The sequence below is a fragment of the Mixophyes fleayi genome, chromosome 8 (assembly GCF_038048845.1).
Source record: "Mixophyes fleayi isolate aMixFle1 chromosome 8, aMixFle1.hap1, whole genome shotgun sequence".
In the NCBI taxonomy this organism is placed as follows: domain Eukaryota; kingdom Metazoa; phylum Chordata; class Amphibia; order Anura; family Limnodynastidae; genus Mixophyes; species Mixophyes fleayi.
This window is the reverse complement of record NC_134409.1, coordinates 84,858,155-84,885,848: the sequence shown is the minus strand read 5'-3', so window position 1 is coordinate 84,885,848 and position 27,694 is coordinate 84,858,155.

Sequence of the window (27,694 nt, the reverse complement as noted above, 5' to 3'; positions counted from 1 at the left end):
CACATACCCACTAGTAGAGGTGTGTTAAAGCGTACCTTTGTACTTTGGTAAACTAGGTTCAGGTTACTAGATTAATTTGGTTGGGTGGCTATGTATGCACCTGAAAAGGGGTCTGATATTATCCTGGCTGGCTGTTTGATACATAATCTAGCAGTACATCAACTTACCCCACCGATTATTGCAGTAGACAGTGAAGAAGAAGGGGTCCGTGTCACATCTGGTGATGTGCAGAGCACAGAAGGCGGAAGGGAGATTAGAGACTGTCTAATTGCAAACTACTTTACGTGTAAGTACATAGTATGAAAAACATTTATTGATCAAAAATGTGTTTTATGTGAGTGCAATTTTTTTATTTTATTTTAAATGTTTTGTTAATTGGAACCTTTAAAAACAGGATAGTGTGTACTCCTCATGTGGTAAATATGAACATCCCTGGAATGTGACAGTCAGAGGTCAATGTTAAAGTGAAATTAGTGCATAGTTTTTAAAACATCAGTATACTCTTGTTTAATTAACAGAAAAGAAACACTGACACTATAGAAATTTAACTGCATTTATTGCAGAACACAATAAATAATAACATATAATGCTTACACAAACTTTTGAAAACATTAAGCAATAATAATTATTGCACTAGCGACGCCTTTTTGCAGGCATATCACAATGCTTGGTGCCACTCTCTCCCCTCCCTCACCCACCCCTGGTGCGAGCACCTCTCCTTGGAGGAGTACTCTGTACAGATCTGCTAGGCGTACTAGCGGTACTGGTGGTGGCTGAAGACATAGGTGCCGGTAAACGGGCTACAGTTTCTGAATGTAGTTGCCCTGCCAGCTGGGTCACATTGGCATTCCCCTCACGTACTGTGGAATGTAAGGCCTCCACAGCCCCAGTCATTTGGGCCAGCTGCACATTGGTCTGTTCTAAAGCTGTTGCCAGACGGTTGATTCCAGCAGGGAGTTGACTATTGGAGCGGTGTATCCGCCTCAACTGGGCCGCAATTTGGGACATGTGGCGAGTTTGCCTGTCCATGAACATTGTTTTCTGCTGCTGGAATGCGCCAATAGACAGCGCCATTTCTCTGGCTGGGTCCATACTTTCAGGTGCAGGTTGGTGGTGTGATGGTTCAGCAGGGCCAGGTGAAACTTCCTGGAGGCCACACACAGGGGCATCCACTGTTACCAGGGTGATGGTCGTTTGATCCTCTGGCTCAGGGGACATTTCCAGGGACTCCGCCTGAGGTGCCTGGTACGAAGAGGGCCCTGTGTATGAAAAATGACGGTAAGTATATAGTATATAATATGTTTGTATATTGCATTCTGAACACTGGATAGGAAAGAATATTCTTTAGCAACTACAGATTCTTTCACAATGTTTGCATTCCTGATTTCTTGTCCTATGCTACCTGCTTAAGGATGCACTTATTATCCTTTTAATACCCATTATCATTTGGACTATGTATGGCTGAGGGGGATAAAAAAGCAAAGTCTTTTTAACCTACAAATATAAGCATTTAGTCAGCCAAATGCTGCTAGACTGTGCTTTGGGGTAAACTACTACTATTTTAGTACTCCCTCTGTGTAGTACATGCTGGGTTATTTTGACTAAACTGCATGCTATAAAAAGTGGAGATGTTGCCTATAGCAACCAATCAGATTTTAGCTGTCATTTTGTTGAATGCAATAAATAAAGTAAAGGTATATTCTGATGGATTTCTATAGGCAACATATCAGTTTAGTAAAATGTAGCCCTAAGTTCTCATTGCAAACAATTAAAAATATTAAAAAAAAAACATTGACAGCAACATTTGCACAGAAAATCAATTAACTCCATTATTTCTCTCCTAAACAGAAATCACGCACCTGCTTGCTCGTCTGTGCCCGAATCTCTCGCTGAATGTGGAGGTGTAGGTCTGGGACTGGGACTGAACTGCGGTCCTGGCGATTCTGGATGTATTAGAAAAAGCATACAATGTATTTGCAGCAAATAACTATGCAAAAATATACAGTTAATTAAAAAAATGTGTTTGCAAATAAAAAAAAACGTTTTTTTTTTTAAATAAATTGCCCTTTACAAACTAATAGAGTAAAAAATACACTTTTAAAAAAAGAAAAATACATTTAAAAAGAAAAAAGCATTTAAAAAAAAACATTTAAAATACTGTTAGGGTAAAAAAACCAAATAACTCACCAACTACTTGGCCAAAAGAGGGCGCATCCGTGTCTTGCACGTTTATCCCCTCGACAATCTCTGCCGGCATTATCTGGCGCAGCTCCTCCTCGTATGTGGTGTACTTAATACGAAGAGGGAGGCCACCACCCGTGCGTCTTGTTGCCAGTGCCGGATTAAGGGGGGGGCACAGGGGGCACGTGCCCCGGGCCCCCCGCTCTCCGAGGGCCCCCCGCTGCTGGCCGCAAGCTGTTCGGATCACCTGGTGATCCGATTTCTGCTTGAGCGGCTGTGCGGCTGTGCTGCTGTGCGGCTGCGCTCCTACCCTTCACAGGATTTGACAGCTGGCGTCGGCGTGATGTACAGCAGCACCGCGTCTGCTGTACATTCTGAGATGGAGGAAAAGGAGCTGCTGCGCATGTGCAGTTGCAGCAGCTCCTCCCAGGAATTGACCACACCAAAGTAGACGGGCGATGCTGTGCTGTGCTGAACGAGGTAAGGTATGTCACACTTTCACTTGGAGATTTTATATATATATATATATATATATATATATATATATGTATGTATGTATGTATGTATGTATGTATGTATGTATATATATATATATGTATATATGTATGTATGTATGTATGTATATATATATATATGTATGTATATATATATACCGTATATACTCGAGTATAAGTCGACCCGAATATAAGCCGAGGCACCTAATTATACCACAAAAAACTGGGAAGACTTATTGACTCGAGTATAAGCCTAGGGTGAGAAATGCAGCAGCTACTGGTAAATGCACAGCCTAAGGTCAGCATCTGTAATCCAGGTGACAGAAGTAACAAAGGCCAGGAGACACTTACAGAATGATTTACTGCCACCCAATGTGGTTATCTTCTGTCAGTAACCAGGGTCTGTGTTAAAAAACAGATTTTCCCAAAAGCGCCAAAATATATGTATACTGTAAGCACAAATTTAATCACAGTAGAGTTGTCCAACATACGTGATCAGTGCACTGATATAAGGTAACAATATCATACCACACATACATATACACAGCAAGTGCTGTAAGGACAAGTATGTTAGCATAAATATAGCCACTGTGCATTACAGTCCATGATATAATAATGTAACCAGGGTCTAGCTAGAAAAAGGGTAAAATCTCTGTAATCCCATGAAGCACAGTAGCAGAGCTCAGATAAGACAACAGTAGCTGTAAACGGACAACATACCAGTGTGAAGACTCATGCAGGCCCGATTCAACATGCGTGGGCTCTATGGGGCAACGCTGTGTGTGACGAGGGAAAGAGCTTGATGAAACAGGAGAGATTGGTTATAACAGCACTGTCCCCCCAATTACATCCAGGTATCGTGAAAGTTTACTTCCGCCGCAGTGGAATGCATGTGCGTTCCAAATGCCGAACTTCCTGTCAGTGGACAGGAAGTTCGGCATTTGGAACGCACATGCGTTCCACTGCGGAAGTTAAGAGCCAAGGGACCGGAGACCAGGTAAGTTCACCCGTGTATAAGCCGAGGGGGGCTTTTTCAGCATAGAAAAATATGCTGAAAAACTCGGCTTATACAAGAGTATATACGGTATATATATATATATATATATATGTATGTATGTATGTATGTATATATATATATGTATGTATATATATATATGTATGTATGTATATATATGTATGTATGTATATATATATATATATGTATGTATATATATATATATATGTATGTATGTATATATATATGTATGTATATGTATATATATATATGTATGTATATATATATATGTATATATATATATATATATATATGTATGTATATATATATATATGTATATATATATATGTATATATATATATATATATATATATACATACATATATATATATATATATATATACATACATGTTTTAATGCAGTGGATGGTTGTGGGAAATGGTTATATTTTTTAGACATAAATGCCATTTAATTTATTGATAGGGCAGTTTGGAGGGAGGGGAATGTGTTTATAATATTAAATGGGAATACTATTGTTTTAATGCTGGGGCTGGTTGGAGTTTTCAAAATTTCATGTACCCATTTTTTTTTCCAAATAGGGCCTCCAACATTCCAGGATCCAGACAAGCAGCAACTGAGCTAAAGACACCAGCATTCACAGGTGGTGAAAGTGATAACCGGTAGGAGAGAGAAGGACAGTCTGCCAATTGTTCTGAATCTGGTCCGGCAGTCCTGAACTCGTATATGTCTCGCGTAGTCAGGATTGGGTCCGACTACAAGGACAGTTGGGAGGTATGTCCCGCTTCACAACATACTGCTTGTGAAGGCAGAGCTGCATGTACCTAACAGTAGTGCACACAGTATTTCCTGTGAATTTGTCTAAAATAATAACCATGTTACATCATAGGGGCCCCCCAGTCTAAAGTGCCCCGGGCCCCCCAGAGCCTTAATCCAGCACTGCTTGTTGCCCTCCTTTCCTGGGTCATCTTCTCTTTAAGCCTCCTCTTAATATCAGAGAAGCGCTTGCGGCAGTGCGCCACTGTCCTCTTTAGTGGGCCCACCGCGTTCACGACCTCACAGACTCTCCCCCACAGTTGGTGACGCCGCCTTAGAGGAGTCCGGGCTGCCAGGTTCCCTAGGATGACCTCGTAGCATGGAATGATGTTGTGCACCAACACACAATTCTCATCATGTGAGAAACGCACATTCCTCCCTGTCTTGGTCTTCCTGCCCTGTCTTGTCTCCTCAACCTCTCCCTCTCCCTCCTCTGACCCCTCAACCTCCATCTCCCTCTCCTCAGCCTGTTCTCCCCTCCTATCTCTGGACATAATGACAAATAAATGCCAAACACAGAAAACACAGAAAGACTTACAAACACAAAGAACAAACTACACTAAATACAGACACACTCTCCACACAGGCACACACAAGTAACACAGACAAAGGACAAGTCAAATACAAAAAATACAAGACAGAAAATAAAGGAGAAAATAAATGTACAAAACAGAAAAATACCACAGGACTACTGACACTTCAATCAGATATCGCTCCACCAATCCACCAAAGTCTAACTCTCACCAACTCTCACAAAGCACAAACCAACTAACTCCTCTCTCAAAACTCCTCAAAACCCTATCAGAGAAAAAAGTGTCAGGCCAGTGGTTTATATAGGGCTTGTGATGTCAAATCTCCTGAGTTTGAAAATAGCCAATAGTAACAGGCCAGGAGACAGGTGTAATTTTCAAAAAAACCGCCTTTACACGAACGCGCCGTCATTTAAAGCAAAAGCGCCATGTTCTATTCAAAGCCGCCGGCGGCTTTGAGCATTACATCCCGCCGTGACATCGCCGGCGGCTTCAAATTGAAGCTCAAATGCGCCCATTAGTAAATCCGGCTGTTTGCAATGCAAACCCGCCGGAAAACCGCTGCGATGCATGGCGGCTTCAAGCCGCCATGCATCACGCCTGTTAGTAAATCTAGCCCATAGTGTTTCAAGGCACTATTTGGAAGTTCATGGAAAAAATCCTGAGTGTTTGAAAATCACAGGCCTAGAGCATGTAGTATAGACTATAAGGAAAGGAGACAGATTTTGAAAATTAGCTACTACCTATTTGATATTCTCAGAACACAGCGCTGTGGGAAGACTGAGAGATACGTGAAGTTAAGAGGTTCTCCCTCACCAAACAGCATCAACAGCACTATTTCGTATATATTGTATAAAGTGGAACTAACATTATCACGAAACATCGGACACCGGATACCGGACAATTAAGAGGCGCACACCATCACATCTACAGACGGAACATCGCCTCACTGCCCGATTTGCAGTCTGGATCAAGGTCCCAGTATGGGTAAGCCCCGGAGTTATCCACTTTTGGAAGTCTTCAGTATGGGGTAAGATCCGTTTATGTTCATATTTAACTGCTGGTGTTGATATCAACTTCCGAACATTGGGAAGGACATATATTGCCACATTCTGAGACGACTCCATCATATCTCGGACTTCGACATTACCTTAAACTATTTATTTAAGTTGAATGAACCTATTGTTTTTCCTTTGAAAACCACAGGACGTGGTAAAATTGGACGTTGTGGTTATATTTTAGGATCTCATGGAAAAAGTGTTATATACATGATAGCGTAATAAGGAGATCCAGATGATAGTGCTATTTATCTATAGGTGAAGTTCACTACCAATATAAATACTCGGGACTCATCGGCACTACTTGGATCAGTTACATGGTTTCAATATATTTTATAGTTCCATATTTTTACATATTTTTATATTTTTTGAATCATGCATGTATTCATTTTTTCCCGAAGGGATTGGTACATTATTCTATTTTATGTACAACATACACTTTGAGGATCGCTATAGTGCTTTGACATTTGATGTGTTGATGATTTTGCTACATATGCTAACTCTACGCAGATCATATTGGCATTTGATACCTTCTGTATAACCAACAGGAAGATTGATGAGAGTATTCCACTAATCCAGAGTATTTTTGATATGCATCAAGTAATGTTACAGGTCTTTATTTTATGACGGACATATGATGAATTAACTATGTTTTTAAAGTATTAATTAAACTTTCATGGTGGATTTACTCAAGTGTGTACTGTATCCTATATAGAGGGATTTAATACTGTCACATAGGTCATCCCCGCGCTTGTTGCTTTGTGCCTATATATTTGTAAACAATATCTTATTCATTTGTAATTAATCAATTTACATTCTGACAAATCATTAAATTCACCACACTAATAACACTTATATCTTACTGGAATTCTGTGTTCGTAGATATTTATGCCAGTATACATGATCAACCTATATATATAAATATATATATATAAATATACAGTATATATTTATAAATATATATATATATATATATATATATATACAAACAACAGATAACAAAAAGGGGCGCGTAACCCACTACTCTATGTAAAGTCCACTATACAGATATGAAAAAACAGATATAAAAACACAGCCCTATTTGCAGGCGGCAGCCAGTTCCAAAAACAGACGGTGGATCGATCTGGAGAATCTATAGAAAAATACAAGGAATAGGGCGCCACATAGTGTAATACCATAATATATTGTATATAAACAGCACTGTAGAGATAAAAGAGTAAGGTGTGATGGAAAAAATTCACACTGAGGTCATTTGTTGTGACTCCCACATAGGAACAGATACTAGGAAGTGAATAGATGTAACACTCGTGTGAACAAACTGCATGTGGAATCTCCTCTAGTAATATTTATGCGTACCAGATGTAAAACCTTTTAGGCTTATCTGTATAACTGGTGATATCTCCAGCTCGACTTGAAGACTTCAGTCACGGTACTCCTCGTTGTGAGAGGGACTCACTGGCTGTGGCTAGAACCTCAGAGCCATATGCACAATAAAAAAGGACTAAAATAGTGTAATACTGTATAATGCAGGATTTAATAAACTAAAAGTAAGTATTACACTTACATAAAATCATCATATAAATGCTTATAAAGGTTTCTTTGTGGTACTCATCTATTGTATGCTTGCTTCGAGGGATATGTAGAAAACAGTCCTCAAACAGTCACCACGGCAGCTCCAATACATAGGTACCAATATGTCCAAGTAAGATCTCTATTCCTCAGGTATCAAGGCCATCTTACACAGGGTAAGAGTCCAACTTTATCAGTCACATCAGCGGTTTTTCTTTGACAGAGTTTTTATATGATTTTATGTGAAGTATAATGTTGTGCATATATTAAATATATTTTCATTGGGATAATGCACCATTTGGAGAATTTTTTTCTCTTTGACATTTATCATCAAGAAATAGGACAAGTGAGGCCTCATGGGACGAACGCACTTAAAGGGCGACAGGGTTTGTAATAAACCAAGCACTAACCTGAAGGATTTAAATTTGGGTGGGGTCCGACCAATGGTTGATCCAGGGGGAGGAACCTTGAAGTATATAGTTGACTGCACTTCCTGGAATGTCCATTCCACAACACGAGATGCAGAGAGAGGCCCTGGAGCGAAGAATCGGATAAGTACCCCCTTTTTGTTCTGTTTCAAGCCTTGCCTCTGTTGTCTTTGCTGGTATTTCTTCTTGTGTCTGCATCTTATTCTCTTGTTTTTTCCTCCTTCTCCCCCGTCTTTCCCCTGCCTGTTCCTGTCCCTCTCACTCCCTCATTTATTCCCCCTCCTCCGCCTCCACCGCCTTTTTCCCTTGTTTTCCCCTCCGCTGTTTGTCTTTCATTATATCCCCTCGCCTTATACCTCCTCCGCCATGCCCCGTCCTAAGCGTACCACCTCCCGCCCTGCCCGCCTCAGATCTCTCTCCCCCGCTGGTTCCTCCCGCCATATTGGCCCCGATCAGTCCTCCCTGGTTCCCCTTAACCTTAGCTCTCGTCCCGCGGCCCTTCTGGCTGATCCTTCCACCTCCTCTGCCCGCCCGTCGTCAGAACGCCGTCCCAGGTCCTCTGCAGGCCTCAGGGGACGTGCAGCTGCCTCCCGTTTGGCGGCCGGGTCGCGCATGCGCAGAACCAGGGCGCCATCGCGCCCGGCCGCGGCAGCATCAGCCAGTTCAGCAGGAGGGGGGAGGGGGAAGCTGCGGACAGCCACTATCCCCACGAGCCTGCTGGCATCCCTATGCGGCAGGCTGATAGACTGCACGAGCTGAGGGCAGAGTCCCGGGTGGGTAGTTCACCGTCCCCCTACATATCTGCTCACAGGGACACATCCTTCATACAGTGTCCCATTACCCCCCCTGTGTCAGCCCGGGGCATGCCCTCTCTCAGCCACAACCCTCCGGCCCTCCACCAGTTGCACTTCCCACCAAGCCCCTTTTTGCCCCACAGCGGGCGGGGCTCTGCATGGGGGTCTCAGGACGTTTCAGATCCACGGTCAACTAGGGGTGGGTACAGCCAGCCCCTGACTCCTGGCGGGCCCGCTAAACGAGTCAGTCGGGAACGGGGTTTCACTGGGGCGCCCCCCTCGGACAGGGTTACCACGCACACTTTCCCTGACAGGGTTTTGCCCGTACGGCACTCCATGACCCGTTTTAGCCTATCTCCACCGGGGAGGGGTTTATGGCCGGCACATAGGGAATTTGTTCGGGATCCTTCCCCTAGTGGCCCGGTGGGGGTACGTAGCCCTAGCGGGGACGGGGTTATTTTTGATTATCACCATGTCAGCTTATCTCAATTTCCCCTCAGGCACTCCCATCACCATGACACCGCCCGCTCGGGTAGCCACCGGGTGGGTTTCCCGCGGTACTCCAGCCCTTCCACGTCATGGCGGGAGGATGTTGGGGGGTTTCCCAGTTCGGCCCCCTATTCGGCCCCAACACATGAATACAGCGGCGAGAGTCTCGGCTCAGCGCGGCGGCGCTTAGACTATTTACCCAGACCACAACTCACTGTTCCTATTTCTATTCCAGAACCGGCTCATAGGGGATCAACGGTCGATCCTGGTGGACGTGCCGGGTTGGAGTCGCGTGAGCAGAGGGCGTCCAGAGATGCAGATGAGTTTGCATCAGGGACTTCAGGGGGCCTGGTCGTGCCTGCAGGGGAGGCTGTATCGTCTGCCGGAGCCGGGAATCCTGCTATCAGCGGTGAGTCTATTTCCGCTACTACACATAAAACACAGTTGCGGGGATCCCCGGTTCTATCCACTTGCAGCGGGTCATCTGACTCCGGGGATAGGCCTAGAAAATTGATTAAATTGTTAGAGACTCAGTTGCTAGGAGATCGCAGTAAGCAGACTAATCGGGTAGCTGACATCGAACAAACAGTAGCTCGCAGTGAGCTAGGGCAGGTGGAAACGTTGGAAATTACGCATGGGATCAGGCCTAGCGTGAGAGATAGGATTAGGCGAGGGAAGTACGTGGACATGTACGCACTGACGGGGGAAGATAAGAAGGCATTGGCGGCGGCTTGTGATAAGTCAGGTATGGGGGAGGAGAAGTACCGATCTTTCTCCAGATGGGTGAATGCCTTCTCCATTTTTGCAACAATTTATCTTGAAAGTAGGCCCAGCGATCAAGCAGAAGTATGGCGTTACATGCACCTGATTAGCGGGATGTATGTGAAAGACGGACCACGAATCTGGAGGGCATACGATGAGCTTTTTAGGAAGCGTATGAGCGGACGTGAGAAATTACCTTTAGGGTCGAAGGACATAGACACCTGGCTGGAATTGATGAGGCCGGGTAACCAGACGGGGGAGGGCGGCTCAGGTAGGCGGTTTCAAGGGCCGGGGAGGGCGCAAACATCCCTCCCCACCAAAGGACGGTGCTATGATTTTAATGCGGGCACCTGCCAGCGAGGGTTATCCTGCAGATTCAAGCACAACTGCTCATCATGTGGCGGACAACATCCAGCCTCCGATTGTGCAAAGACCCGAGGAAGTGGGGGTAGGGGAAGAGGCACAAGTTCAGCTTTGCAGAGTCAAGGGTCCATCGCCAATTAATTTGGCTGAATTGGACAAATGGCTCGCGTGGTATGAGGATAGAGATACCGCCGCTCTCCTTCACGACGGTTTTCACCTCGGCTTTAGACTCCCAGTGCAGGGCAACATTTCTAAGGCGGCTCCGGTTAATTTGAAGTCAGCACTCGCTCTACCTGAGGTGCTTGATGAAAAAATAGGGAAGGAAGTTGTTTTGGGTCGCATGATTGGCCCATTTCATCTTCCTCCTATCCCCAACTTGATTTTGTCCCCGATAGGGGTTGTTCCCAAGAAGGCGGCGGGGAAATTCAGACTAATACAACACTTGTCGTACCCCGCCGGCCAATCCGTTAATGACGCTATAGACGCCACGCTGAGCTCAGTTAGTTACCAGTCGTTTGAGGCAGCGCTAGCTTTGGTGCAGAAATGCGGTAGGGGTGCCCTGTTAGCTAAAATTGATATTGAGTCGGCTTTCCGGTTGCTGCCCCTTCATCCGGAGTCGTTTCAGTACATGGGTTTTCGGCATCGTGGTGGATACTATATCGATCGCTGTCTTCCCATGGGCTGCTCGATATCCTGTGCGCTATTTGAGAAGTTTAGCGGCTTTCTGCACTGGTGCATACAGGCGGGAACGGGCTGTCGGTGGATAGCACATTATCTTGACGACTTCTTGGTTATCGGGCCAGCTTATTCCACATGTTGTCGGGAGGTGCTGTTCTCCACTGAGGCCCTTTTCAAGGTGTTAGGCGTTCCTATTGCGGCGGACAAAACGGAAGGCCCAGTCACGTGTCTCTCATTCCTCGGAATTGAGATCAACACAGCGGAGGGAATTTGTAGGCTCCCGGCTGATAAGGTTTCCAGGATGTGCGAGGCTATTGGGGAGGTCTTAGGATCCAGCTCCAGTTCACTTAGGCAGGTCCAGTCTCTGTTAGGGAGGTTTAATTTTGCCTGTCGGGTGATCCCCATGGGTAGGGTATTCTGCAGAAAGCTACAGAGAGCCACAGCGGGTAGGTGTAGGCCGCATGCGGCCGTGCGCCTATCCCAGGTGATTAGAGAGGATTTGCAGATTTGGCTCACCTTTCTGAAGGAGTTCAACGGCAGTCGAATTTGGCCGTCACCACCCGTAACAAATTTTAATATCAATCTGTTTACGGATGCCTCCGGAGCATGCGGCTTTGGGGCTTACCTGGATGGGCACTGGTGTGCCGCCAGCTGGCCGGAGGAGTGGCATAGGCTGGGGATTACCAAGAACTTGTTGGTCTTGGAACTGTTCCCCATTGTGGTAGCAATTGAACTGTGGGCGCCTGCTTTGCAGGGGAAACACATCGTTTTTTGGTGCGACAATTTGGGGGTGGTCCAGTCGATCAACAAGCAGAGTGCTTCGGCGCGCCACGCCATATCCCTCCTGCGTCACCTAGTATTGCGCTGTCTTCAGCATGACATCTCATTTAGGGCTAGACATGTTCCGGGGGTTCAGAATGGGTTGGCCGATGCGTTGTCTCGCTTCCAATGGAGCAGGTTCCGCAGTTTGGCTCCCCAGGCGGACAGTGTTGGTATTCCATGTCCCTCTTGTGTTTGGCAGATCATCAAGCCGGCATAATTGGGCTCGTGGAGCAAGCGGTAGCTCCCTCCACCCTGAAGACATACCAGTCGGCATGGAGACGGTGGTCACTGTACAGCGGGCAAAAAGATCAGTCTGAGGCAGGTCAGCGTGACGCTATTTTAGCCTACATGTGGGATAGGTACTCCAGTGGGGAATCTAGGGCTGCTATGGCATCTACCTTGGCCGGGATATCATTTATGGCTAAGCTGCAAGGTCTCCCTGATGTCACCAAGGGATTTATGATCAGTAAGGCCTTAAAGAGGTGGGGTAGGACAAGACCTGCACACGTCGATGCACGCCTACCAATCACCACTGACATTCTGGACAAGTTGATAGGGAACCTGATTTTAGTCGCAGTTGACGATTACGAGAGGCTTTTATTTAGCACGGCCTTCTCCATGGCCTTTTTTGGAGCTTTTCATGTTTCCGAGCTGGTGGCTAGGTCCAGAGGACATCAGGAGTCCGGTTTGAGGGCAGATTACGTTATCCTTTGCGAGGGTGCTGTGTCATGTAAATTACTTAGATCCAAGACCGATCAGTGTGGCAGGGGATCGTGGGTGCAGTTACACAAGCAGACAAATCGCAATATATGTCCGGTCACTTTAGTGTCACAGTTGATGAATAGGAGGCCTCGGGCCTGCTCGTTTTTATGTCATTACGATGGCATGCCTCTGACAAAATATCAATTCGGGGCCATTTTGAAGCGAACCCTGCAATCCCTAAATCTGGACAGCGCAATGTACGGAACCCATTCGTTTAGGATTGGTGCCGCTACATCTGCTGCAATGGCCGGATCCTCTACTGAGGCCATAAAAGCCATAGGCCGTTGGAAATCTGCAGCTTATAAATCCTATGTTAGGATTGACAGTGTTGATGTTTGATGTTGTGTTTTACTAATTATAATGTTGCCTCCACAGTTTTTCCTTTTTCTCCTTTTTCATCCTTTCCTGTGTTATCCCACCCACCCCATTTTCCTACCCCATCCCGTCTTATCCCTCCATTTTGGTGGGCTACCCTGGGCTTTTCCGCTCGTCGCTTTGGAGCGGGGGCGCGAAGGGATTTTCACCCGGGTTTCCCTGGGCGTAAGTCCTGATTAGTGGTGTGCTGCCGGGGTTTTTCCGGGTGTTGTTTACCTTCGCCTGGGTGGCCTGCTCCCCGTACGTGTCATTTATCCTTCTCCTCCCCTGTGGACGGTATTTCAGCATTCTATCCTTCTGGTGCTTTATGCTAAGCCTGACCTGTCTTCCTAATAAGGTGGTATGTTTTTTCTAACACTGTTTTTCTGCTTTCAGGTGAGAGTGCTCCAACTAGGAAAGTGTGGATCATCGGCCATTCCTTTGTTTTCTGGGCCGCTGGCCATCCCAGGTCTAGGGTTATCCCGGAGCACGAGAGCATAGTGATGAGATGGTGGGGCAAACGAGGTTTACGGTGGGCCGAGCTTATACCTTGGTTAGAGAAGCTTATTGAACAACAGGGCCCGCCGAATGTTCTGGTGGTACATGCGGGTGGTAATGACTTGGGAAGAGGAAAGTCACTTGATCTTATCATTGAGATTCGGGAAGACCTTAGGCGTATTCATGAGGTGTGGCCAGACATCATTATTGGTTGGTCAGCATTAATTCCCCGGCTGGCATGGAGAACGAATATACCCTTACAAAAGATGACAGTTATGGTCAGGAAACTTAATAGCGCCATTCGGAAGGTCATACGGTTCTTGGGGGGTTTGATTATTGAGCATCCGGGCTTGGGGGTAGAGTCACCCCAATTTTTTAGGCGGGACGGCGTGCACCTAACGGAGGAAGGTATGGGGTTTTTTGTAGAGCGGATTTGCGGAGGAGTGGCGGCGTGTTTTGTTTAGTTGGTGGTGGCGGGCTGCGGCGTCTGTGGGGCGCAGCGGGGTAGGAAGGCACTGCGTTCAGCGGCTGATTTGTGGGCGCACAGGTAGTTGGGCATAGGTCACTGTTCCCTAGGAGGCACCAGTAACTCCTTTTTGGTCCTTCGGTGAGGAGGGTCCCTGTCCGGCTCGGTGAGGGAGGGCAGAGTGAGTTTTAAAGGGGCAGTCACCCTGACGCCAACTCAGCGCCAGTTTTTTGATGGGATTTGTTCCCCTGTGTGTGGACGTACGGCGGTTTGCGCCAGTCCACTTGTGATTTAGTGTTACCAGCTTGAGAGCTGTTTCGCAGTGCCCTTTCTCCGCCACCATAAGTTTAGTTAATTTAGAAAAATTCTAATAAAGTTCTGGCAATTTTTTAATAACTTATTCAAGTCTCCGTGTCATTATTTGCATGCAAATGTTTAGAATTTTAAGGGTTATGTGAGGTTTATGGGCACATACACAGTGAGCCTTTTAACATTCAGATAACAGCTTTGAAAATCATTGAAAATCCTTATATGTGCCTTCTTCCAATCTTTTGGATCAGAGATCTCCCCCATGTAAGTTTACAACCTAGAGGGGATTGATTGGTTGCACATGGTGGTGATAAGCTAAAGTTAATACTACACGGGTGTTTTATGGTGCTTGATCGTGGCAGATTACATATTCAACATATGATGATACGATCTTTCCATTTATTTTTATGTATGAACATCGGTGGAACATAAATATCTGGATTTACACCACCATCATATGGATTTAAAACTTTGAAAATATATAAACATTGGAGACATCCTCTTATTTGGACAGTGCGATTCTGGACTTGTGTTCTATAGAGTCCGTAATTTATGAAAATGTTGCATAATTAAGAGTCCATCTTTATGCTTTTGCAAACATATTAGAATATCAGCGCCATAGCTGTTTACTAATATTATATGTTTCTATTGATGCACATATTTGGATGGGTTGTATGTAAGTAAATAGTGGCAGCTCGTTATTGGTCAGCGCAGACATATCCATATTGTATAATTTTTAACACCAAATAAACCAGTGATCTTCTGGATTAGATCCTTTACACAGTCTCTTTCCTCTACTGAGAATAAAATATAATGATTTCCTCCAAAAAAAACAGCTTTTATATATGTTTTTTTTTTTTTTTAGTAATCACATATGTATTGCTATTTACTGTAGCCTTTCCCTTTTTAGCCTTTTGGACTTTAAGTAGATACAGATTTTTACAACAAGAGGTTGGCAAAACACAGTTTCTGTAGGTTAATTGAAAAGTGATTCATTTTTATAATAATTCAAGTAAGAAATAAATAGTGATCAGATAAATGTGCTTAAGGGAATGCTGATTTTGTTTTCATTTGCAGTGATGTAATGGTGGGTGTTATGCTGAACTGTGTCTGTTTAAACTGTTATTTTACAACTCCAGCTTGCCTCTCTCCTCTCACACTGTCATCAGTAAACAGGCACAGTCTTCCTTATTTGCCTTACCAGACCTCTTTACTTTTTAGTAATTTTCAGCACTTTGCTTTTTACTCTTGCATCTCTTTCTCGTACTTCTTCTCTTCTTCCACTTTCTTTGTGTTTTTTTGTATTTTTTAATTTCTTACCTTTTTATCTGCTTATATATCACTTTGTTCGATTTCTATTCTGTCCCTATCTTTTCACTCACCACACCAGACACAGGGATCTCTCTCACTGGTCCTGTGTATTACACTTCTCTCTCTCAGTCACTCCCACCAATCACCAACAACTCCCAACTGTTATGGCCACCAGTGTGTCATAAAGTTGTAGAACTAGCAGAAGAGGTCTTCACCTATAGCAGCCGCCTTTCCGTAGAGATTGGATATGCTCGAAGGTACTCAGAATCCCCAGGTCTTACACTCAGTGTAGTACATGTTTATGGTCACACAGCGGCACTCAGGAGTGGGAGGTAATACACGGAGTAGGGACAGACCAGAGGTCTTGCGGACTGGAACAGAGATGATAATGTCTGACAGGCTTAACAGAGCACAGGTGGAGACGTCAGGTGCAGGCAGGGTCAGGGCCACAGGCAGTGGATCAAGTCCAGGTACAGGCAGAAGGTCAGGGCAACAAGCGAAAGTTCAGAGTCCAGCTACAGGCAGAAGGTCAGGGCAACTAGCAATGGTTCAGAGTCCAAGTACAGGCAGAAGGTCAGGGCAACTAGCGATGGCTCAGAGTCCAGGAACAGGCCGAAGGTCATACACAGCAAAGCAATCTAAAAGTATTCACCCAAACAGTACAGGAGCAGGTAAGTAAACTGGTATCAGAACGCTATAACCGGCAGTGAGGCTCAGTCCTCACTGCCTTAAATAGTACTGAGGGCCAATGAGTATACAAGGTGCCCAGCTGCATAATCAGCCAGGTGGCTGTAATCAAAATGGGCCAATCAGCCAGGGAAGGCTGAGTTTACACAGCCCTGCGCACGCGGCTAAGCAACCAGGACGAGTAAGCCAGAAGTGACATCATGGTCGCCATGGAGACGGCCGGGATGCCCGCAGCGGAGGTGTCAGGTGCCGTCCCCGCTGATCCCCTGTCAGTCGGGGACAGACGCCTTCCTTCTTCCGGCCGCAGCGCTCTGTTGCGGCTTCCGTCTAAGAGGTCTGTCGGGCGGATGCGCCCTGCCTCGTCCCATTGCCTAGCAACGGGACGCTACATTCCCCGCGGGATCCCCGCCTCCTGGCTCCTCCAATCATCAGTGTACCTGCCCTATTTAAACCTGACTCTGGCGCCATTAGGGTGCCAGAGTAACAGGTTCATACCTAGTGTCCTGGTTCTCCTGTTTCCTTGTTCCCTTTTGTGCTTCCATTATTCTGCTCTCCGTTGTGACTCGGCTTGGCGACCATCCTTATCTGTGTAACCCATATTGTACTGCGACCTCGGCTTGTTGACTACCCTCTCGGATTCTCCTTGGTACCGTATATTCCTGATTGGCTCGACCCGGACCGTCTGACCCTTCTACACTACACTGGCAACTGGCTAATAGGACCGCGCAGCGAAGTCCAAACCTCCTTGCGGGGGTCCCTGGCGAAAACCAGGGGTACGTTAGACTCTGCACCTGCTAGTTCAGTAGCGCTAATTCCGGTTAGTGTTCAGTTCCGTTATACTCCTCAGAAGGCCTGCGGCCTGACAGTTTACTCTGGCCATGACAGACGGCTCTGGAGAACCCTCCGCTCGAGACCTCCTCCTCCATTTAGTGCAGTGAGTGGAACAGCAAGAAGCTAACCAGGCCCAACTCCTGCACTGTATACAAGGGGTGATGTCCCGCCTTGTTTACAGTGCATGTTGCTACCTCCAGGACTCTACAGATTCCCACTTTTGAAAAATATGACGGTAACCCCAAGGGATGTCGAGGATTCCTCAATCAATGCTCCATCCAATTCGAACTTGCACCAGATAATTTTTCTTCTGAGAGAGCCAAGGTAGCCTACGTTATTTCTCTCCTTACCAGACAAGCCCTGACCTGGGCCTCCCCGCTGTGGGAACGTAATGATGTATCTCTTTCTAATTCTGCCATGTTCATCGAAAATTTCCGGAGAGTGTTCGATGAGCCCGGTCAGATGTCTTCTGCCGCCTCTAGCCTTCTTGCTCTCCGTCAAGGATCCCTTTCGGCTGGCCAGTACGCAGTACAATTCCGTACCTTCGCCTCTGAACTGGGGTGGAATGATGAGGCCCTGACAGCTACCTATTGGCAAGGCTTGTCAGATCCCATTAAAGATGCTCTCGCTTCCCGGGATCTTCCAAACAAACTTGATGAGCTGGTGTCACTAAGCATCAAGGTGGACATCCGGCATCAGGAACGCTCTTTGGAGAAGAATCAAGATCGTCGCTCTATTCGCTTGGCTCCTCGCTTTCAGTCTCCGGCCCCTCCGGTAGAGGAGCCTATGCAGATTGGGCGTTCTCGTCTGTCGCGGAATGAGAGAGAGCGTTGGATTAGGAACCACCTTTGCTTCTACTGCAGGGAATCCAGTCACTTACTGTCAACTTGTCCTAAGAGGCCGGGAAATTCCACCTCCTAGGCAATAAAAGGGAGGTTGTCCTAGGATCCAGTCTCCATACGCCCTACCCCCCTAAGGATACCAACTTTTTAATGCCTTATATGCTTAAGTATATGGATACTTCTCTGGAATGTTCCGCTTTCGTGGATTCAGGATCCGCAGGGAACTTCATCTCCGCCACTCTGGTGTCCAAGCTTCAGATACCATCTCATCTTTTTCCGCAGGTTTTGGTCCTCACCGCAGTTGATGGCAACCGAGTCAGCAATGGCTCCATCACCTGTATCATGTGCCCAGTTTGGTTGCAGGTAGGGGTTCTTCACCACAAGTGGATCGAGTTCTTGGTCATTCAGCAGTCCATCAATTCCATCATCTTGGGTTTACCCTGGCTCAGAATGCATTCTCCACAGTTCGACTGGCTTCATGCCCAAGTATCCTCCTGGGGCTCTTCTTGTTTCAACAAGTGTCTCTCTAAAGTCCACCCACCTAACCACTTAACTTGTCTTTCTATCGCCTCTCAAAGCAAACTCCCAGTACCGTACTTATAATTTTTGGATGTTTTCAGTAAGTCTGCTGCTGAGAGTCTACCTCCACATCATGCGTGGGATTTTCCCATCGAACTTTTACCTGGGAAGACCATCCCTAATGGTAGAGTCTACCCGCTCTCTCTACCTGAAACCCAAGCGATGTCTCAGTATATCTCTGACAATCTTCGGCGGGGATTCATCAGGAAGTCTTCCTCCCCCGCAGGGGCTGGATTCTTTTTTGTTAAAAAGAAAGATGGCTCCTTAAGACCCTGTATAGACTATCGTCGCCTGAATGCAATCACCATCAAAAACCGCTATCCTCTTCCTCTTATTACAGAACTTTTCGACTGCATCCATGGGGCCAAGATTTTCTCTAAGCTCTTAGAAGAGTTTATAATTTGATACGCATTAGGAAAGGCGATGAATGGAAAACTGCATTCAACACCCGCGACGGGCATTACAAGTACCTAGTGATGCCCTTCGGGCTCTGTAATGCTCCAGCAGTTTTTCAAGATTTCGTCAATGAGATCTTCAGGGATCTTCTCTACCAATCCGTGATTGTCTAGTAACATAGTAACATAGTAACATAGTTGATGAGGTTGAAAAAAGACACCAGTCCATCAAGTTCAACCTATTTTGGATCTCCTGCGATCCTGCACTTATTTTTGAAATTAATCCAGAGTAGGCAACTGCCCATCTGTTTCAATTTTGAAAATCCCCCCAGACTCAATATTGCAATCCAATTTTTACCCTATATCCACTACTATCCTTTATTTTAAATTAGCGGTCGTATCCCTGGATACACCTTTCCACTAAAAATTTGTCTAAACCTTTCTTAAACATATCTATTGAATCTGCCATCACAACCTTCCCTGGCAATGAATTCCATATCTTGACTGCCCTTACTGTAAAGAACCCCTTCCTTTGTTGGTTGTGAAATTTCCTCTCCTCTAACCTTAGGAGATGACCACGTGTCCTGTGTATGGTCCTTGGGGTAAAAAGTTCCCATGAAAGCTCTCCGTATTGCCCCCTAATGTATTTCTACATAGTAATCATATCTCCCCTTAGACGCCTCTTTTCTAAAGTAAACATGCCTAAACTGGCTAACCTTTCCTCATAACTTAATGACTCCATACCCTTTATCAATTTTGTCGCCCTTCTCTGAACCCTTTCTAGTTCCAAATTATCTTTTTTATAGAGTGGTGCCCAGAACTGTACTGCATATTCAAGATGAGGTCTTACCAACGATTTATACAGTGGCAAAATTACACTGTCTTCCCTTGCATCTATGCCCCTTTTTATGCATGCCAATACTTTGTTTGCCCTTGCAGCTGCTGCTTGACATTGAGCACTATTGCTAAGTCTACTGTCTACGAGCACTCCAAAATCCTTTTCCATTATAGATTCTCCCAAATTAATTCCATTTAATTTATAGATTGCGTTCTTGTTTTTGATCCCTGAATGCATAACCTTACATTTATCTGTGTTAAACCTCATATTCCATTTAGCCGCCCAATCCTCCAGTTTATTTAAGTCCCTCTGTAGAGAAGCTACATCTTGCTCTGATTTTATTACCTTACAGAGTTTAGTGTCATCTGCAAAAATAGAAACTTTACTCTCTAAACCATCACCAAGGTCATTAATAAATATATTAAAAAGGAGTGGTCCCAGCACGGAACCTTGAGGTACTCCACTTAAGACTTTTGAAAATGTTCCATTTATCACAACTCTCTGTTCCCTATTCTCTAACCAGTTTTCGATCCAAGTACAAATTTTGATTTCTAGACCCAGTTCCCTTATTTTGTAAACCAACCTCTTGTGTGGCACTGTATCAAAGGCCTTTGCAAAATCTAAGTAGACCAAATCTACTGTCCTGCCCTGGTCTAAGTTCCCACTAACTTCCTCGTAGAAACTAATTAGATTAGTTTGACATGATCTATCCCTCACAAATCCATGTTGATTCCCACCAATAATTTTATTGCGTACCAAGTAATCCTGAATACTGTCCCTTAAAATACCTTCCAGTAGTTTCCCCACTATTGATGTCAGGCTTACAGGTCTATAATTCTCTGGTTGTGATCTCATCCCCTTTTTAAACAACGGCACCACATCTGCTATTCGCCAATCCCTTGGTACTGAGCCTGATGAGATTGAATCTCTGAAAATTAAGAATAGCGGTCTAGCTATTTCCGAGTTTAACTCCATAAGGACCCTTGGGTGTATGCCATCTGGACCTGGAGCTTTATTTATCTTAATATTCTTCAGTCGCCTTTGGACTTCTTCCTCTGACAACCAAGTATTAATTAATGGCATGGTTTCATTTCCATTTTTATGTATTACTCCTGCCATTTGTTCCTCTCTGGTAAATACTGAAGAAAATCTCTGCTTTTTCCTTAGTATCATTTATCAATTCACCCATCTCACTTCTTAGGGGTCCTATATTATCTTTTTTAATCCTTTTGCCATTTATATACTTAAAAAACTTTTTGGGGTTTGTCTTACTTTCTTTTGCAACGTGCCTTTCATTTTCTAATTTAGCCAATCTAATTTCCTTTTTGCATGTTTTATTACATTCCTTGTACCTATGGAAGGACTCCTCTGACCCTTCAGACTTAAACAATTTAAATGCACGCTTCTTCCTTTGCATTTCTTCCCTTACCTTTTTATTTAGCCACATTGGTTTAGACTTAATTCTTTTACATTTATTTCCCATAGGAATGAACTTATCCGTGTATGTTTCCAACAACATTTTAAAGACAGCCCACATTTCTTCCGTATTTTTTCCTTCAAAGGCTTTGTCCCAGTCTATGCTCTTTATAGACTCCTTTAGCATATTAAAATTTGCCTTTTTAAAGTTTAAAGACCTAGTTGATCCCTTATACTGTTGTTTCTGGAAGCTAATTTCAAATGAGACCACTTGGACAATATTCTAGTATTCTCATATGATCTATGTTCTCATCGTTTCTATGTCAAGACAGTCCTCTCTCGTCTCAGGAAGCATTCCCTGTATCGCAAGCTCTAGAAATGCCTCTTTGAATGTTCCCAGGTGCCTCTCCTTGGTTATCTAGTATCTGGCACTGGTCTCCAAATGGACCCAGAGAAAGTAGAAGCCATCATCAACTGGCCATTACCCGCTAGCCTCAAAGCTACACAACGCTTCATCGGGTTTGCCAACTATTACCGTCAATTTATTAAAGGTTTCTCTTCCATCATCGCTCCTATTACGGCCTTGACCCGCAAGGGGGTCTGCTGCAGATCATGGCCTGTTGAGGCAATAACAGCCTTCAAGACACTTAAAGAAGCATTCATTGCGGCTCCCATCCTTAAACAGCCAGACCAAGGGAGACCTTGAAAACTGCTCGAGGTTGACGCTTCTTCGGTAGGAATTGGGGCTGTATTGTCCCAAAGATCTTCATCCAGCTCTTTGGAGACGTGCGGATTCCTGGGGCTCCCTGCCGGCCGCGGCGGCAGGGAGCCCCAGGCATCCCCGTTGTTGCCTAGGCAACCGGGACGAGGAAGCTGGAAGTGACGTCCTGCAGCGGAGACAGGCAAGCCGCGGCGGAGAGTAGTGAGGCCGCGGCCCATGACACCATCTCTTACTTCTGGCTGCAGGAATGATTTATTTTATTTTTTTCTTATCTTTATAAAAACTTACAACAACTAACATAGGTAACCACAGTCAACCAGTCAGATAGATGAACATAGTCAGTGTACAAATCTTTATTTACATATGTTTACATGTAGATACACCCCAGGGTACTTAGGTTTTGGGTATCACATATTTATTTGGCTAGGTAAATCTATGCCCACATCAAATAAACTATCCCACAGATTTAAAGCCATGCCCATTTGTTTCCAAGGAACACTGCATTCTAGTTTGAAATCGTTGAAGGATATGTGTTTGTGTGCCTGTCAAGCCTCAATATGTACAAAGCCGACATAAGCCTGGACCTGTAAGAATTTCTGGGTTGATCAGTTTCAGCTTGTGGTTCATAATTAATTTTTATTACATTTTTTTTAAGTTACCTATATTATCTGTATTTAAACATATTGGTACTTCTTCTTAAAGCAGGGGATTTGAGTTTTCTTTCCCTGGCAGGCATGCATGCACGTAATTCTTTTATTGTCAGTACAACACCTTTATTTGTTATTTGATAATGGATTGTGGTGAAGGTTAAGACTATGGATTTAGCCAGTGATGTTCATAAAGGGGTGCATTTGTGCAAATTGTAAGTTGAATGTTGTCAAACTATAAAGATCACAGTGTGAGTGAACTGTTCTTTGCTGTGAGGTGTAAGATGAGTGTTTAGAAACAACTGCATACAATACACACTTGATGTACTGTAGATATAGTAAAGCTTTTCTAAAGGTAAGTCATCACAGCTAGCTTTTAGCAGTTTAGCTATTGCTTTGTATTTTAACAGACGTTAATTTCCCATATGTCTGTAACTGACCCTTCTTTTCTACATTATAAATTTGTATAATTTAGTTTTCCTTACTACCAGCCCTATCAGATGCGGAGATGAAATTGCAGTGTGCCTATCACATGTAGCAGAATAAAGCAAGAATGTTACTACTTCATGGCAGCAATTAATAATTTGCAACAGCAAAGTCACGTCTGCATAGGACAGAATAATGGCAATATCTACCGTTATGAAAATAAAAATCTGTTCTCTTTTTATGTAGTGATTTGTAATACAAATAATATAAAAACTGAATATTCATGTGCTAATGTCTTTATTTGAATATTGCACTGCTATTAAATCTATGTTTTGTTGATTTAATGCAATCTTTTATTTATATTTACCACCATCCAATACTGCGCACTAAACAATAAACACCCAGGGCCTGATTTATCAAGGCACATATCTGCCGATTTTGAGCATATCATACATAAAATCACTTTTTACAGTTGCTTGTAATTGCAAACACATGTTATAGCATGCATCACTACAGTTCAAAACTTAGACTAGCCCTTTAGCTGGAGCAAGAGATATGGCAGAAAAAAGTAACTTTGAGATGGCCAGAGCTGTATTAGGACTTGGCATGTGCGGAGATTGGCACGCCCCTACTGTAAATTGGTTACAACAAAATGCCCCTTTCCCGTCCCATTCACTCTCCGAAATCATAGGCTATAGAAGTGTCCTTTGCGTTCGAAGACACAGCAGACTGGGCATGGTTCTGGGCATGTGCAGAGCGATTTTGCTTACGATACGCTCAAAATCGACAATACATGCCTTGGTGAATCAGGCCCACTGGCTCTATACAAGGAACCTCTTCATATAGGTGCCATATAGTCATAGGGATAAATAAAATAACATACTAGTTTATTAATGAGAGAAGCAGGAGAATGTCAGATCAATAGATAGGAACCTAAAGAGAAGCTATCGTGGTGCTGGGCTAGTTATGAAATGGCCATGTTATATAACTAATGCTTTCACTTATTTATTAGATGTATAGTTTGCAGTCATTAAAGTATATAATTAAAATTAATAGATTTGCATTTGTACTAATATTTTTGTATATATTACAATAGGGATATTTTATGACCAGGAAATGCAGTACAAAAATGCAGTTCATCTTTTGTCCTTCTTGCACCATAAAATGCATGCCAAACATTCTTCAAACTATGGTGATATGGAGACTATAGTTAAAGCAAGAACTCCACCCTAAAACTCATAGTAGGCTTTTTTCAAACTGCTTGCATCATTGTCAAGGTTCCTCCAGGGCCGTAACTAGGCAGGTGCGGGCGGTGCCGTCGCCCAGGGTGCAAGCCCAAGGGGGCGCAGCAGCCGTCCGCTACCTGGCTCTGTATCTACAGCCTATTACTTTCGAAGTGGAAAGCATGTGCATTCCACAGACAGGAAGTTCGGCATTTGGACGCAAAGGAAGCTGCATCGCAGTGTTTTGACAGGCAAAGGAAGGCTGCATGGCAGAGTGTGATGAAGAGAGCCATTACTGTGGCATAATATGAACTAGGGGCATTGAGTGTTAAGTTCATAAAATATTAGAATACCTTTCGGTATATATTTTTGCATAATTTAAATGGTCATTAGGGCAGAGAACCGGTTGTTAATTTATTTGAATACCAATATATATATATATATATATATATATATATATATATATATATATATATATAAATATATATCATGCATTTGCAAATATGTGTAACAGAATTCTTTCAGTAAAGTGCTAGCCACACCCCCACATTAGGTTGCCGACACCCACTTGGCAAATGTCACTCCCACTTAGATGGGGGCTGCCGGTGCCCTGTCTCACCCAGGGCACTAAAATGTCTAGTTACAGCACTGGGTTCCTCTCCTGTAAGCTTGCCATTCTGAACTTGACAACGCTAGGAATTTTTAGAAGGCCCACCCCAAACAAGAGCATGACTTGAATCATATCATCAGATTGCAAGTGAGATATTTTTTCTTTTATTTGTCTCAATTATACACAAAAGTAACATTTCTAGTTTTGGGTTTAGTACGTTTACTTTTGTTGATTTGGTCCACTTAATAAAGCAAGTTACTGTTATTTACCTATTTGCTCACTCTCATTTTAGAATTAAAAATTTAGGGAAGTAAGATAATTTTGGGGTAAATTAAGGACAGGAAAAAATGTGGAGGCACAATACATTCTTGTTTGGACAAATATGCCCATCACAGAGTCAAGTGTATACTCTGGTGTTCCTACATTCTGCCTCTTCATATTTGTCTGCACAGACACGTTACACTATATTTTGTGGCACTGCGGTCTGCTAGAAATACACATTCTGGTGAAAGTAAAAAAAATAATTTCAAAGTATCACCTACTATCAGTTATCAATCACCCTCTTAATTAATTACAATTTTTCTTGTTTATCCTGAAATACTGCTCTTTGGAGCCAGCTTTAAGTGCTGTGTTAATTTTATGTCTAACTTTAATATTGTAATTACAATGGCTTAAGGATGGATACAAATATGCTTCCCTATATACATTTTACCTAAATGGCACCAAAATCCAATTAAAAATAACTGCAGGTGCCCTATAACAGCCACTTAAGAAGATGTGCAAAAAGTGTTGTTCTGCAAAACCAAAGTTTCACTGTCTCTACCACTTGAAATTCATTAGAATATCTCATCCTACAATACAAAATCTAATTTTTGCACTTTTCACTACATACAAGAGAATACTATTTTTAAACTACACCTGTTGCTTTTTTATCAATGAAGATTTCTATTACATTTTTATATTTTGCAGGGGAATAAGAGAAATACACTACAAACTTGCAAACTAAAAGAATAAGAAATAAAGGGGGAGAGAAAAGAGGAAAAGAAAAAAGTAGGATACCCCAAAAAAGGGTGGGATAAGAGTTACATATGATTATGCTAGTGCATTAAAAAACACAGACAGACGGGGAGTGGCTTAGCCGCTAATATGGCCAGACGTGGATCCCACGAGCTCCGTGGAAAGTGAGTAGAGACGGAGGTTTCAGACACACTTTACCTGGACAAAAATACCTGAGCAGTGTGGATTCAGACGGCGGATACCCCCGTGACTGGAACAAGGCACAACAGGAGGTCTGGAAATAAGTCCTGGCAGCACCAGAGGCTCCCGATAATTGTGGCGCGAAAAGAAGCTGCAGGCGCACGAGACACAGCCTGAAGGCACAGCATGTCACCTGGAGGAGAAGAGGAGCAGATGATAAAGCACCATAGGGGCGAAAATATCAAGGCTGGGCAAGAGAGGCACGGTGCTGGCTCACAGAGACACACCAGTCAGAAATAGCCCTAAGACAACTGTATGGGGAATGCTGGTCGCGGAGGTATAGGAGAGCCTGATACTGCCCCTCAATATCAATATCAGCCTGCAACTGTGACATACAACAGGCATGAATAGAGACCTGATTCGGAGACTGACATAAATCTCATATCGCACTGGAGATCTGCAGTATCGCGAGTACTACTCAACAGTTACCGGGTAGCAGGTTCTATATATATAAGGGGACAAAATCGTGTATAAGGCGGTGATCACACTCTGCAGCTTTTAAAAACATTTAGCCTCTATACTAGGGTAAAGATAGCCTGTTTGACATCTGCATTCTTACTTTGATTGATGGACTGTAAATCACTACTCTATCTGGTGTTAATAAGTACATGGCTTACAGCTTTCATTAAAGTCCTTGATAGAAGTTAAAATTCACTGAGGGAAAAGCTTTTTGACTATGTAGGAGACAGAGAGAGGTGGTCTCTGTTCAGTTACCACAATGATTGATACTCAACAGTGTTTCAGTGTATTTGTTAAACAGTTCTAAAGATGGAAAAATATATGAACACGTTTTCATCAGCGGCTAAGCCGCAGCGATCTAAGCCTGTAAAGAAGAAAGGTGAGAGCAATTCCACTGGTTCAGGTCGAGGGAAAAATGTAACCAACAATGAAGTCAACTCTGACATAGGCACGCCAGTGGAGATCTCGCAGCAAACTGAAGTAATGGCCTCGAACTCAGAAGGGCCATCTTTATCTTATGCGGAAGTGGTGAGGGCTATACGCAAGACTATGGAACCATTGTTGCAATTGCAAGCAAATAAATTTGCGGAGGCCATAAAAGAATTGTCAGTCCAACTGGTGGCTACAAATAAATAAGTGGTTGCAAACGAACAACTTATAGGAGAAAACATGCAAGACGTCTCCACCTTACAACAAGAGGTTACCATGTTACGCAAGACAAAGAGTCAAATGTTTAACAAGATTGATGATCTAGAAAACAGATCACGCCGCAATAACCTCCATTTGATTGGTCTCCCGGAGTCCATTAGAGGCCAAGCCCTGACTCAATTTCTCATATCTGATTTACCATCTTTGCTGGATATCTCAGAAGACTAGAAAGGTCTAGAAATCGAAAGAGGTCACCGATTAGGCCAAACTAGAGATAATCTGGACAAAAGACCTCATACAGTTATCCTCAAGTGTTTGAATTGTATTCATAAGGTCAAGATCTGGTCGGCAGCAAAACAAAAAGAGAAAATTCTGTGGAAAGGCAGACAACTGTTGTCATTCCAAGAGTATTCTACGGA